Source organism: Pteronotus mesoamericanus, unplaced genomic scaffold, assembly GCF_021234165.1.
Source record: "Pteronotus mesoamericanus isolate MK-2021 breed Mesoamerican mustached bat unplaced genomic scaffold, CSHL_Meso_final scaffold_54, whole genome shotgun sequence".
NCBI classification, from domain to species: domain Eukaryota; kingdom Metazoa; phylum Chordata; class Mammalia; order Chiroptera; family Mormoopidae; genus Pteronotus; species Pteronotus mesoamericanus.
The window spans coordinates 53,560,420-53,573,285 of NW_026555321.1; positions in this window are offsets into that span (position 1 = coordinate 53,560,420).

The following is a 12,866-nucleotide window of genomic DNA, read 5'->3' on the forward strand; positions in this document are numbered from 1 at the left end:
CTCTCACATCGATGTTTCCTCTTTCTCCCTCCCTTACCCTCTATACAGAGGTAAATAAATAAAACCTTTAAGAAAATAAATAAATCAACAAACAACATGTTGGCAAGAATGTGAAGAATAGGGAACCCTCCTGCACTGCTGATAGTAATGCAAGCTGGTGCAGCCACTATGGAAAACAATATGGTGATTCATCAAAAAGTTAAAAATGACACTGCCTTATAACCCAGTGATTTCACTTATGGGTATATATCCAAAGAAACCCCAAACATTATTTCTAAAGAATAAGTGCACCCCATGCTCATTGCAGCATTATTTACAAAAGCTAAGCTATAAAAACAAACCAAGTTGCCATTAGTAGTCCAGTGGATAAAAAAAAAAGCTGAATATTTACGTTATTATTCAGCCATATAAAAGAACAAAATTTTACCATTTGTGATAGAATGGATGAACCTAGAGGGTATAATACTAAGTGAAATAAGTCAGGCAGAGAAAGACAAATATCATATGATTTCACTTACATGTGGAATTTAAAGAACAATACAAATGAGCAAACAAAACAGAAACAGAGTTAAAAATACAGAGAACAGACTGATGGCTTCCAGAGGGGAGGACAGTTGGGGGACTGGGTAAAAAAGATGAAGGGATTGAGAAGTACAGATTGATAGTTACAAAAGAATCAAAATATTGTAATAACTTTGTATGGTGCCAGTTGTGTACAGGAAATATCAGAGAGAACACTTTGTAAAGCATATGATTGTCTAACCAATATGACTTACACCTGAAATTAAAAAAAATAACATTGAATGTAATCTCTAATTAAAAAATTAAAAACCACAGTAATTATTGATACGTGTATAGTTATTGACATTTTATTATTAATATTTAAAAAAAATTTTCCTCCTTAACAGTGTCCCTTTAATATTTCTTATAATATTGGATTTGTTCTGAAGAACTCCTTTTTTGTGAAGAACTTAGCTTTTTGTTGTTGGGGAAGCTCTGTCTTTCAACTCTAAATGACAGACTTGTTGGGTAGAGTAATCTTGGTTGTGGATCCTTGCTTTTCATTACTTCAAATATTTTGTGCCAACTCCTTCTGGTATGCAAAGTTTCTTTTGAGAAATCAGCTGACACTCTTATGGGAGCTCCCTTGTAGGTAACAAACTGCTTTTCTCTTGCTTCTTTTAAGATCCTTTTTTTTGTGTCTCTAATATTTGGCATTTCAATTATGATTTGTCTAAGACTGGCCTCTTTAGGTTCACCTTGTCTGGGACTCTGCACTTTCTGGAGTTGGATGTATTTTTCCTTCACCAGGTTAGGAAAGTTTTCCACATCATTTTTTCAAATAAGTTTTAAATCCTTTACTCTCTCCCTTCTCCCTCCAATGATCCAAGTATCAGTACACTTAATTTTGCCCCAGAGGGCTCTTAAAGTATATGGTCTGTCCAGAAAAAGTCCATCCATTGTTAATATAGCAAGAATGGTTGGTGCCACATCAATGTAACCTGGCAGCCAAGGAGAATGGACTGGAATGCACATGTGTGAACAAGGACAACTTCATTGTACTAATCAGTGGGGGCAGTAGACACCATCGAGTGAGCATGTGTACTGTGTGGCCATCACATTCCAAATGACTGAGCAAGTAGAGCAATGAATCTGCATCATATTTTGCATTAAGTTTGAACATTCTTCCATGGAAACTATTTGGATGATTTAGGAGGCTTTCAGGGAAGATGCAATGAGTGCAACATCAATGAAAATGTGACACAAAGCCTTCAAAGATGGTTGAGAATCTATTGAAAGTGATCCACATTCTGGAAAATATGCAATGAGCAGAACACTTGAAAATGGTGAATGTGTACAGGCTGCAATCAACAAAGATTGGCAACAGACAGTGAAAGAACTGGAAGCTGATCTGAGGGTTCCAACAACTACTGCCTTCCCCATACCCCGGTTTTGATGCAGGATCTTGGCAGGAAGCATGTCATGGCAAAATTTGTTCTGTGGCTTCTGCTACCATAGCAGAAGGAACATCGTGCTGCATATGCTAATGACATGATTCAAACCACTACCAATGAACTAGGTGTCCTCATGATGGTCATAACTGGAGATGAGTGGTGGGTCTACAGCTATGATCCAAAATGAAGCCCCAGTCATCCCAATGGAAGTTGCCTGGTTCTCCACACCAGAAGAAGGCATGGCAAAATTGCAGCAAGATCAAGACCATGTTAACTGTTTTTTGATTGGGAAGGTGTTGTCCATCATGAGTATGCTCCTCTAGGCCAAACAGTTAATAAGTACTAGCTCAATGTTCTTCGTTGTCTGAGAGATGCACTATGATAAAAATGGCTGCAGCTATGGGCAGCTGATGATTGACAGCTTCATAATGACAATACACCCGGTCATGCATCATGTCTTGTATAGTGTTTTCGGTGAATCATCAAATCACCTAGATGACTCAGCCCCCCACTGCCCATATTTGGCAGCTTGTGACTTCTGGCTTTTCCTAAAATGATGACTAATATCATCTTTAAAAGAGAAGAGATCTCAGACCATCAATGAGACTCAGGAAAATAAGATAAGGATGCTGATGGTGATTCCAACAAGGGATTTTGCAGTGTTTTGAGCAGCAGGAGAGGCTAGGAGGACTGTGTTGAGGTCCCAAGGTACCTATGCTGAAGGAGACTAAGGCATCATTGTTCTATGTACAATGTCTCTTGTATCTTCTTCAAGAAATGTCTCTATTTTTCATTACAAGGCTGGATACTTTCCAGACATATATCATATACTCATTTTTTAAAATTCCTTTTCTTTTTGCTGTTCCAGTTTTATGTTTTTCACTACCTTATATTCCAAATCATTAATTAATTGTCCTCTGTTTCCTTTAATCTACTGTTGATTTCCATTAATGTACTCTCATTTCAGTTATTACATTCTTCATTTGACTATTTTTTATGTTTCTATCTCCATTTTTATGTCCCTATCTCTCTGTTGAAGTTCTCACTGTGTTCATCTACTCTTCTCTTAAGTTAATTGAGCATCCCTATAACCAGTATTTTGAACTCTACATCTAGTAGATTGCTTGACTCCATTTTGTTTAGTTCATTTTCTAAAATCTTGTTCAGTTCTTTCATTTGGGACATGTTTCTTATGTTCCTTTGTTTCCTCATTTTGGCTGCCTCCCTGTGTTTGTTTCTATGTATTAGGTAGACCTCCTACATCTCCCAGTCTTGGTAGAGCAGACTTATGTAGTAGGTGTTCTGTGAGGCACAGTAGCTCAGTTTCCCTAATCACCTTAGTTGGGTGCTCTAGAAGTGTCCCTTGTGTGAGTTATGTGTGTGCTCCTGTTGTAACTGAGACTTGATTTCTGTTTCTGTAGCCTGACTGGCTATGAGGAATGGCCATGGCTATAGTGGAAGAGCTGTTTTGCAGGGGTTGACCCATGGAGCAAGATTTGCTCTAGCGGGGCTCTAGTACTTGCCAAATCCACACTTTGGTGTGTCTTTTGTAGAGGTAGGTGGGTGTTGCTCTCATGTAGTCTGAAACTGGCTACCAAATGTGTTGCTTCTGGTGCAGGCCAAGGTCAGCCACTGCCTATGCCTGCCCTGGGTTGTCTGGTATAGGCTAAAAAGTAATCTGCAGAAGGATGCCACTTATGCTGAACTTGAAGGTGCTGGGAGAAGCTAAGCTTCGAACTGAGGCTGGCTGCCAATAGTGCTGGCCTTAGGATTACTTACTAAAAAGTACAAGGCATACCAAAGCCATATGCTGCTTGGTTGGGGTTTGTGAACCTTTGAGGAAAAGTTAGTAAAGTCTATAGCACAAGCCAAGACAGGTTGTTTATGTGGAAAGGCCATTGGAAGTGGCTTGGGTGGGCCCACAGTTGGGCAGGGAAGGGTCTCAGGGAATCACCAGAGCAGTGCAGACAGTGTAAACCAGGTTGACTCAGACTTTGTGTACATCTGCACCTGCAAGTAAAGTAAGGGGAGTTTTCAACAAAGAAACAAAATGGCAGAGAGAACAGCACCTCCAGCCTTCACATTGATGCCAAACAATTCAGTTCCAGCCCATATTTCCCTGGTACTTTTTAAAAAAATCACCCAAGGACATGCTTATTAATTTTAGAGAGGGGAAAAGGGAGGAAGAGAAACATTGCTGTGAGGGAGAGAAACATTGATGTGAGAGAAACACTGATTGGTTGGAGCATTGTCTCCTACACCAAAGGTTGTGGGTTTGCTCCCTGGTCAGGGCACATAACTAGGTAGTAGGTTCAATCCCCGGTCAGGACACATGCAGGAGACAACTGACAAGGGACTGAACCCTCAACCTAGGCATATGCCCTGACCAGAAATTGAATCCACAGTCTTTCTGTTTATGGGATGAAGCTCCAGCCAACTGAGCCACACCAGCCAGGGCCCCTGGTGCTTTTTGAGTTGCTGCCCCAGTGCTGGAGCTCAGAGTGAGTCTGAGTTGTCTATGTGCAGGCGATTTAAGAAGAATGCCTGGGACCCCAGAAGCCTGTTTCACTCAGCCACAATCCCCATTGTGGTTTTCACATAGAGGAATTATAGGGGCTTCTCTTCCTGGCACTGGAACCCTGGGCTGGGGAGACTGGCATGGGTCTGGGACCCTTCACTCCTCAGGGGAGACCTCTACAGCCCAGATATCCCTCCTGATTCTCAACTGCCATATGTGGGTGTTGGACTAGCCTGTTTAGCATCTCCACCCCTCCTACCAGCATCAGTATATCCTTAGTTATAGGACTTTTATTCAGCTAGACTTGAGGTAGTTCTCAATGATGGTTGTTCTGTAGCTTACTTGTAATTTTCATGTGACTACAGGAGAAGGTGGGAAGCAGTGAAGTTGAGATAATCATTTGCCTTCTTCACCATCTTGACTGAAAATCCTAATAATAGCTATTTTTGTTACTAGATTAGAATTATGAAAATTATACAGATGATAATATCATAACATAAAACAATAGTTTCAGAAGGCATGGCCAAATGATGATCAGAAATAGTCAGTCCAGAAGTCCCAATACAAAATGTTCAGCAATTTCTCTCCTGGTGGTGTTATTATAGATGTTTTATTTTATTTTCCATTTTCATAGTGAATTGCTTTAATATTACTTTTATTATAAGATAAAACAAAAAAAGCAATTTTTATTTGGGGTGAAGAAAGTTAAATAAAGCTTAAGTATATCTGAAATAAAAAATCAAAGGTAAAACTGGATTCTATTTTTGCATACTTGATTTCATCTACAGTCAGAGGAAAGGAATCCAGCACCTTGACTGCACTTGTAAATTACTGATCTAGACTTACACATAGAGGGCTGGATGAGCTCCAACAGACAATAGGAAAGCAGAAGGTCTTGATGACCACTGCAGCCAGGCTCACACTTAGTAATGGAACTTGGAGCCTTAACCTCCCACATGTTACACTCTAAGGAAAGCATTTTTGAGACCACCCACATTCACTTATTAATAAGTTAATATAAAGGGTAAGTCAAGAATTTTCACATAGTTCTGTCATTGTTCCCAGGTTTCATGCCCGCCCTTATTCTCTACCTAACTTAAAAGCAGTGGAGTTGGGATAATCATCTAGATTTTTAGAGCCAATCAATAAGTATGACCAGTGTTTTTTCCCCTGCAGACCAACAAAACATTTTATTTACATGTGGGGTCATTTATCAATAGAGTACTTTATTTAACTCGTACAGATATCTCAGAACAAACACCATCTTTCCAAGTACAATGAATAAATTGTTGGATTTAAAATTTGTTTGAGATTAGATCTTTCCAGCATTTGACCTCATCAACTACCGCAAGGACATTTATTTCATTAAATTTCATCTAATAGAGATTTTCAGGCTAGTGTACAGTAGTTGTACAACCAGTATGACAGATGATATATATTTTTATTAAATTAATTGATATGACATTGGTTAAGATTACATAGGTTTCGAGTGTACATTTCTATGGTACATCATCTGTACATTGCTTTGTGCGCCCACCACCCAAAGTTAAATCAACTTCCATCACTATATGACTGACTCTTGACATTTTACTGCCCTTCCACCCTCTTCCCTTCCCTCTGGTAACCACCAAACTGTTGTCTGTGTCTGTGAGTTTTTGTTTGTTTTTTTGCTTGTTCATTTGTTCCTTTTAGCTTTATACTTCACATTTGAGTGAAATCATAAGTTTCTTAATTTTTTTCTGACTTATTTTGCTTAGCATGATATTCTCAAGATCCATCCATATTGTCACAAATGGCGGTATTTCATCTTTTCTTATGGCCGAGTAGTTTCCATTGCATATATGTACCACATCTTCTTTATCCAATCATCTATCAAAAGACACTTTGGTTGTTTCCAAGTGTCCTTTGAAATGCTTGTATAATCACTGGCCACTGAGCATAATGTTGTAATGAACTCCTAGGGTGCATATAGCTTTGCAGAAACATCTGCAAAGAAGATAAACAAATAGGAAACAGACATATGAAAAGATGCTCAACTTCGCTAGCTATTAAAGAAATGCAAACCAAAACTACAGTGAGATACCACCTCACATATATGAGAATGGCTACAATGGTTATCAACAAGACAAGAAGTTACAAGTGTGGAAAGGTTGTGGAATAAAAGGAACCCTCATTCACTATTGGTGGGAATGTAAACTGGTACAGCCTCTATGGAAAACAGTATGGAGATTCCTCAAAAAATTAAGAATGGAACTCCCATATGACCCAGCAACCTTTCTTCTGGGTACCTACCCCAAAAATTTGAAAACATTTATTAATAAAGATTATATTTATTTTGAACTTTGTATTTTTTTCTGCAAGGACACAACCATCTTTAAACCAAATTGAAAAAATTTAAAAGAATTTTAAACAACTTTTTAAAATGTTCAGGTTGTTTTTAAAACATGTGCCAGATGTGGTACTCGGCTCTAGAGATATCATGCGAAGCACCCACAGTCCTTTCCCTCACATATTGTAGAGTACAGAGAGGGAAGAGTAGAGAGTGCATATGGACACACATACCTGTATAATCACTGGCACAGGGCTCAGAGTGCATATGTGGTGGCCATGACAAGGCACCACTTGCATCTCCAACTGCATGGAGCAGAGCTCACTGACAGCCTCACTGTCGCTCCTCCTTATCCTTCAGACTCCTTCCAGCCCATAGCTGAGCACAGAGGGACCCATGCTGTGGGAGATCAGATTCCTCTAATGGAGCTTCACAGAGTCTGAGACTCTGCACACTTCTCCTTCCTTCACCTTCACCTTCACCTTTCACAGGGTCTAGGCATGCATGTAGTCTGAAGGCTCTCCCTGTGTGCTACTGCTTCTCTCACTCCTGGTCTTTAAACTGTATAAGCATTTCCCCTAACAAATCTCTTGCACTTCTAATCCCTTTTTGGTATCTGCTTCTCAGGGTACCTGAAAAATATAGCATATAAGAGAGGAATATAACCTAGTCTGAGGGGTAAGGGAAGACTTTGTGGGGGAGTGGAGATCTTAATTGAGCAAAGATTTGAGTACAAGTAGAAGACAAGGAAGCCAAGAGGAAAAGGAAAACATCCCAGATACATATCAGCATGTGCAAAGCTCCAATCATAAGACAGAGTGTATCCAGTTAGGAAAAAAAAGAGAGAAAGAAGAGAGCTTTTAGATATTTGCCTAGAATAGCAAAGAGAGGGAGGGAGGGAGCGGGAGGGAGCAGGAGGGAGAGGGAGAGGGAGAAACAAAGACAAGGCTGTCAAAAGGTAGACAAGAACCAGATAAAGAGAAAAATAAAAAAATATTCATTCCTAGCCCTGATTGGACGGCTCAGTTGCTTGGAGTCTCATACATACACCAAAACTTTGTGGGTTTGGGTCCTGATCAGGATACATACCTAGGTTGTGTGTTCAATCCCCAGACAGGGCACATATGTTCCCAACCAATGTTTCCCAACCCCTCTCTCTCTCTCAAATCAATAAACATGCTCAAGTGAGTACACACACACACACACACACACACACACACACACACACACACACACATATGATGTATTGGATATAAATAATGGATATATTTATATATCCCTTCCTACTCGCTGTAGTGAAGTACTCTATTACTCCATGGTGCCTGAGAAAATACTCTATGTAAGTATGGGTCCTATTTAATTTTCCATAAGAATTTATTTATTCGTTTAGTTTAATGTTTTAATTAAGGCCAAAAAGGGAGAAAGCCAACACTGAAGAATTCTTTCAGTAAATGTAACACTTTTGGTAAAGTTAAAGTATTAATGAGGTACAGGATAAGCAGCTTAAACAAATAGACACCAAACATAATGGTTTAATAAAGATAAATATGAATTTCTCTTTTATGTAATGGTCCAAAAAGAAGCAGGTACTCTAGGACAGGCAGAGTTCTGATCTATAGGCCCACACAGAAATCCATGATGGTGGGTCGGCTCTGCCATCTTACACACATGGCTTCCACATGGCTGCTCCATGTTGCCATTTTCCTAATTCTCCACCAGTGAAAGGAAGGAGGGAAGAGAGCCTACTATTAGCCTAAACTTAGATGTAAGAATACAGCTGCCTATAAAATAGGGTGGGTAAAGTCATCTTTAGTGGGGTACCTACAAGCCCATGTAAAATATGGAGGAGTACTCTATTATTAAAAGGACAAAACCTATGTGGTTCAAAGAAGAAATCACAAGGGAAATTTTAAAAATTCCTTGAGACATTTGAAAGCATAAACACAACATACCAAAAAGTATGGATTGTAGCTAAAGCATGCTGAGGGAAGTTTATAGTTGTAAACATTTATATTAAAAACACTCAAATCAACAGCCTAAGTTTACAACTCAAAAGATAGAAAAAGGAGAATAAAGCCAACTCAAAGCTAACAGAAGGGAGGAAATAATAAAAATTAGAGCAGAGATAACTAAAATAGAAAACAACAGAAAAAAAATAAATGAAACTAAGAACTGGTTTCTTGAAAGATCAACAAAATTGACAAACCTTTAGATTAAAAAAGAGGATAAGACTAAAATAACTAAAATCAGAAATGAAAGAGAAAACATTACAAACTGATGGCAGGGGTGTGGGGAGGATGATGAGACTGCTACAAACAATTGTATTCCAACAAATTGGATAATCTAGAAGAAATGAATGAATTTCTAGAAACATACAACCTATCAAGGCTGAATCATGAAGCAACAGAAAATCAGAACAGATCAATAACTGGTAAGAATATTGAATCAGTAACCTCCCAACAAAGAAAAGCCCAGGACCAGATGGTTTCACTGGACAGAATTCTACCAAACATTTTAAGAATAATCAACACAAATCCTCCCCCAAACTCTTCCAAGAAAATTGAAGAGGAGGGAACACTTCCAAAGTCTTTTTATGAGGTCACCATTACCCTGATACCAAAACCAGATGAAGATACTACAACAGAACTACAAGCTAATATTACTGATGAATATTGATGCAAAAACCTCAAGAAAATACTAGCAAACAAAATGCAACAGGACATTACAAGTATCACCCCACTATAACCAAGCAGGATTTATTCCTAGAATACAAAGATGATCAACATATGAAAATCTGTAAATATAATACCTCATTAATAGAGTGAAGGACAAAAACCACTTGATAATCTCAGTCAATGCAGAATAACAATTGAAGAGATTCAAAACACTTTCATGAAAAAACTCAACAAACTAGGAATAGAAAGAGGCTATCTCAAAACAATAAAGCCATATATGAAAAGGACTCAGCTAATATCATACACAGTTGTGAAAGATAAAGTGCTCCCCCTAAGATTAGGAACAAAACAAAGATGCTTGTTATTGCCACCTTTGGTTAACATAGAATTAGAAACAATTAAGGAAAAAAGAAAAGAAAGAAAGGACATCCAAATTGGAAAGGTAGTAAAACCACTTCTGTTCACAAATAACATCAACTTTCCTGTAGAAGAACCTAAAGATTACACACACACACACACACACACACACACACACACACCCCTGTTAGAATTAATAAATAAATGTAGTACGGTTGTAGGATACAAAATGGACACACATACACAAAAATCAGTTGCATAGCAATGCATTAACAATGAAGAATCCAAAAGGAAATTTAAGAAAACAATTACATTTACAATAGCATCTAAAAGAATAAAATACTTAGGAATAAACTTAGCCTAGGAGGCAAAGGACTTACACATCGAAAAGTACAAAATAGCAGGAAGGAATTAAAACAAATCAATGGAAAGACATCTTGTATTCATGGGTTAGAAGACTTAATGTTGTTAGGATGTTGATGTTACCAAAAGCAATGTATGAATACAATTCTATCCCTTTCAAAATCCCAACAGAATCTTTTTGCAAAAAAAAAAAATTCTTAAAATTTATATGAAGTCTAAAGGGACCTCAAACAGAAATAGAACAAAGTTGGAGAATACTCACTTTCTGATTTCAAGACATACTACAAGGGTACAGCAAATGAATTACTGTGGTACTGACATAAAGACATACACAGAGACCAATAAAATAGAAGAGAGAGCACATAAACAACACTTGCATATAAGGTGAAATGATTTTCAAAAAAGGAGCCAGGACCACTCAATGGCAAAAGGACTGTCTCTTCAAAAATAGTGTTTTTCATATGAAAAAGAATGAAGTTGGACCATTATCTTACACCATAGACCAAAATAAATAAATAAATAAAACCTCAAAATTAAAGAGTTAACATAAGACCCCAAACTATAAAACTCATAGATGAAAACATATGCTAAATGCTTCATGACACTGGACTTGACAATGACTTATTTGATATGACACTAAAAGCAAAAATAGAAATGGGACTACATAAAACTTCAAAATTTTTGTCCATCAAAGGATACAGTGAACTACAACAGTGAAAAGGAAACCTATGGAATATGAAAAAATATTTGCAAATCATATATCTGATAAGGAGTTAATGTCTAGAATACACAAAGATTTCCTGCAAGTTAACAACCACAAAAAAAAATCAAGTAAGCTGGTTAAAAATGGGCACAGAGTAATGCAAATCAAAACCACAATGTGGTATCACTTTATACCCATTAGGATGTCTACTATTAAAACCCCCCAGAAAATAACATGTTGGTGAGGATGTGGAGAAACTGAAACCTTTGTGCACTGCTGGTGGGAATGTAAAATAATGCAGCCACTATGGAAAACAGTATGGCAGGTCATCAAAATATTTTTTAAAAGCCCTGACCGGTGTGGCTCAGTTGGCTGGGAGTTATCCCTGCAAAACAAAAGGCCACTAGTTGGATTCCCATTCAGGGCACATGCCTGAGTTGCAGGTGCAGACCCCAAACTGGGCACACGCGAGAGGCAACTGATCGATGTTTCTCTCACATCGATGTTTCTCTCCCTCTCTTTCTTTCTCTCTTTCCCTCTCTCTAAAGGTAAATAAATACAATCTTTAAAAAGTATATTAAAAATAAAACTACCATATGATCCAGCAATCCCCTCTTTGATTATATATCCAAAAGAATTGAAAATAGGGTCTGGAAGACCTATTTTCATACCCATATTCATGGCAACACTATTCACAATAGCCAAGAGGTGCAAGCAATGCTGTTGATATATAAATGGATAAACCACATATAAAAAGAAATGTGGTGCATATATACAGTGGAATATTACTTATCCTTTAAAAGCAAGAAAATCCTGTTGCATGCTAAAACATGGGATGAATCTTGAGGACATTATACTAAGTGAAATAAGCCAGTCACAAAAAAGACAAATACTATATGAAATTCCACTTATATGAGGTATCTAGGGTAATCAAATTCATAGAAACATAAAAAAACGGTGGTTGCCAGGGACTAGGGGCACAGAGGAATGGAGAGTTGTTGTTTAATGGGTATAAGAGTTTCAGTCTTGCAAGATGAAAAAGTTCTGGAGATGGGTTGCACAAGGTAAATACACAGTTGACCCTTGAACAATATGGGTTTGAAATGTGCAGGTCAATATTTACAAGGATTTTTTTCAACAAAAACAAGAGTCAGTCCTTGGGTTTCACACTCATGGATTCAACCAACCACGGATTGAAAGCAGCATTTTTGATCAGTGGTTGGGAACCTTTGGATGTAGAGGACCAAATATATGCATGGTTTTATGCTCTTTCATATATGGAACTTGAGCATCCTTGGATTTTAGTATCTGCTGGGGGCCATGTAACCAATCCCCACCTATACCACAGGATGACTGAAGTTTTGGGAGAGTTAAAAGTTATACATGGATGCCCTGGCCAGTGTGGCTCAGATGCTTGGAGCATTGCCCCATACACTGCAGGGTTGTGGGTCCAATTCCCAGTCAAGGTACACACTTAGGTTTCCAGTTCAATACCCAGTCAGGACACATACAGGAGGCAACTAGTTGATGTTTCTCCTGTCGATGATCACTGTCTCTCGCTCTCTCTAAAATCAATTAAAAAATGTCCTCAGGTGAGGATTAAAAAAAAATATGGGGAAAAAAATCAAGATGGCAGAGGAGTGAATAAAAGTAACACTGGCTTCTGCCCAGGACCAATCTGGTATTACAACTAAATTCTGGAGAAATCGCCTGGAACAAACAACTGAACAATAGTGAGAGAGGAGCCTTATAACCTCAGAAAGACATAAAAGTCAGATTTAGCACAACCTAACAAGTAAGGAGTGCAGTAGAGACTTGAGAAGGTGGGTGGGGCACCCACGGGCAGCAGCACCAAAAGGATATTGAAATAGCCAACTGGATACCCCTGAGAAGTGTGGGGTATAAACCATAAGTGGGGATCCCCAGCCTATAGCACCAGAGCCCAAAGAGTACACACATAAAAACC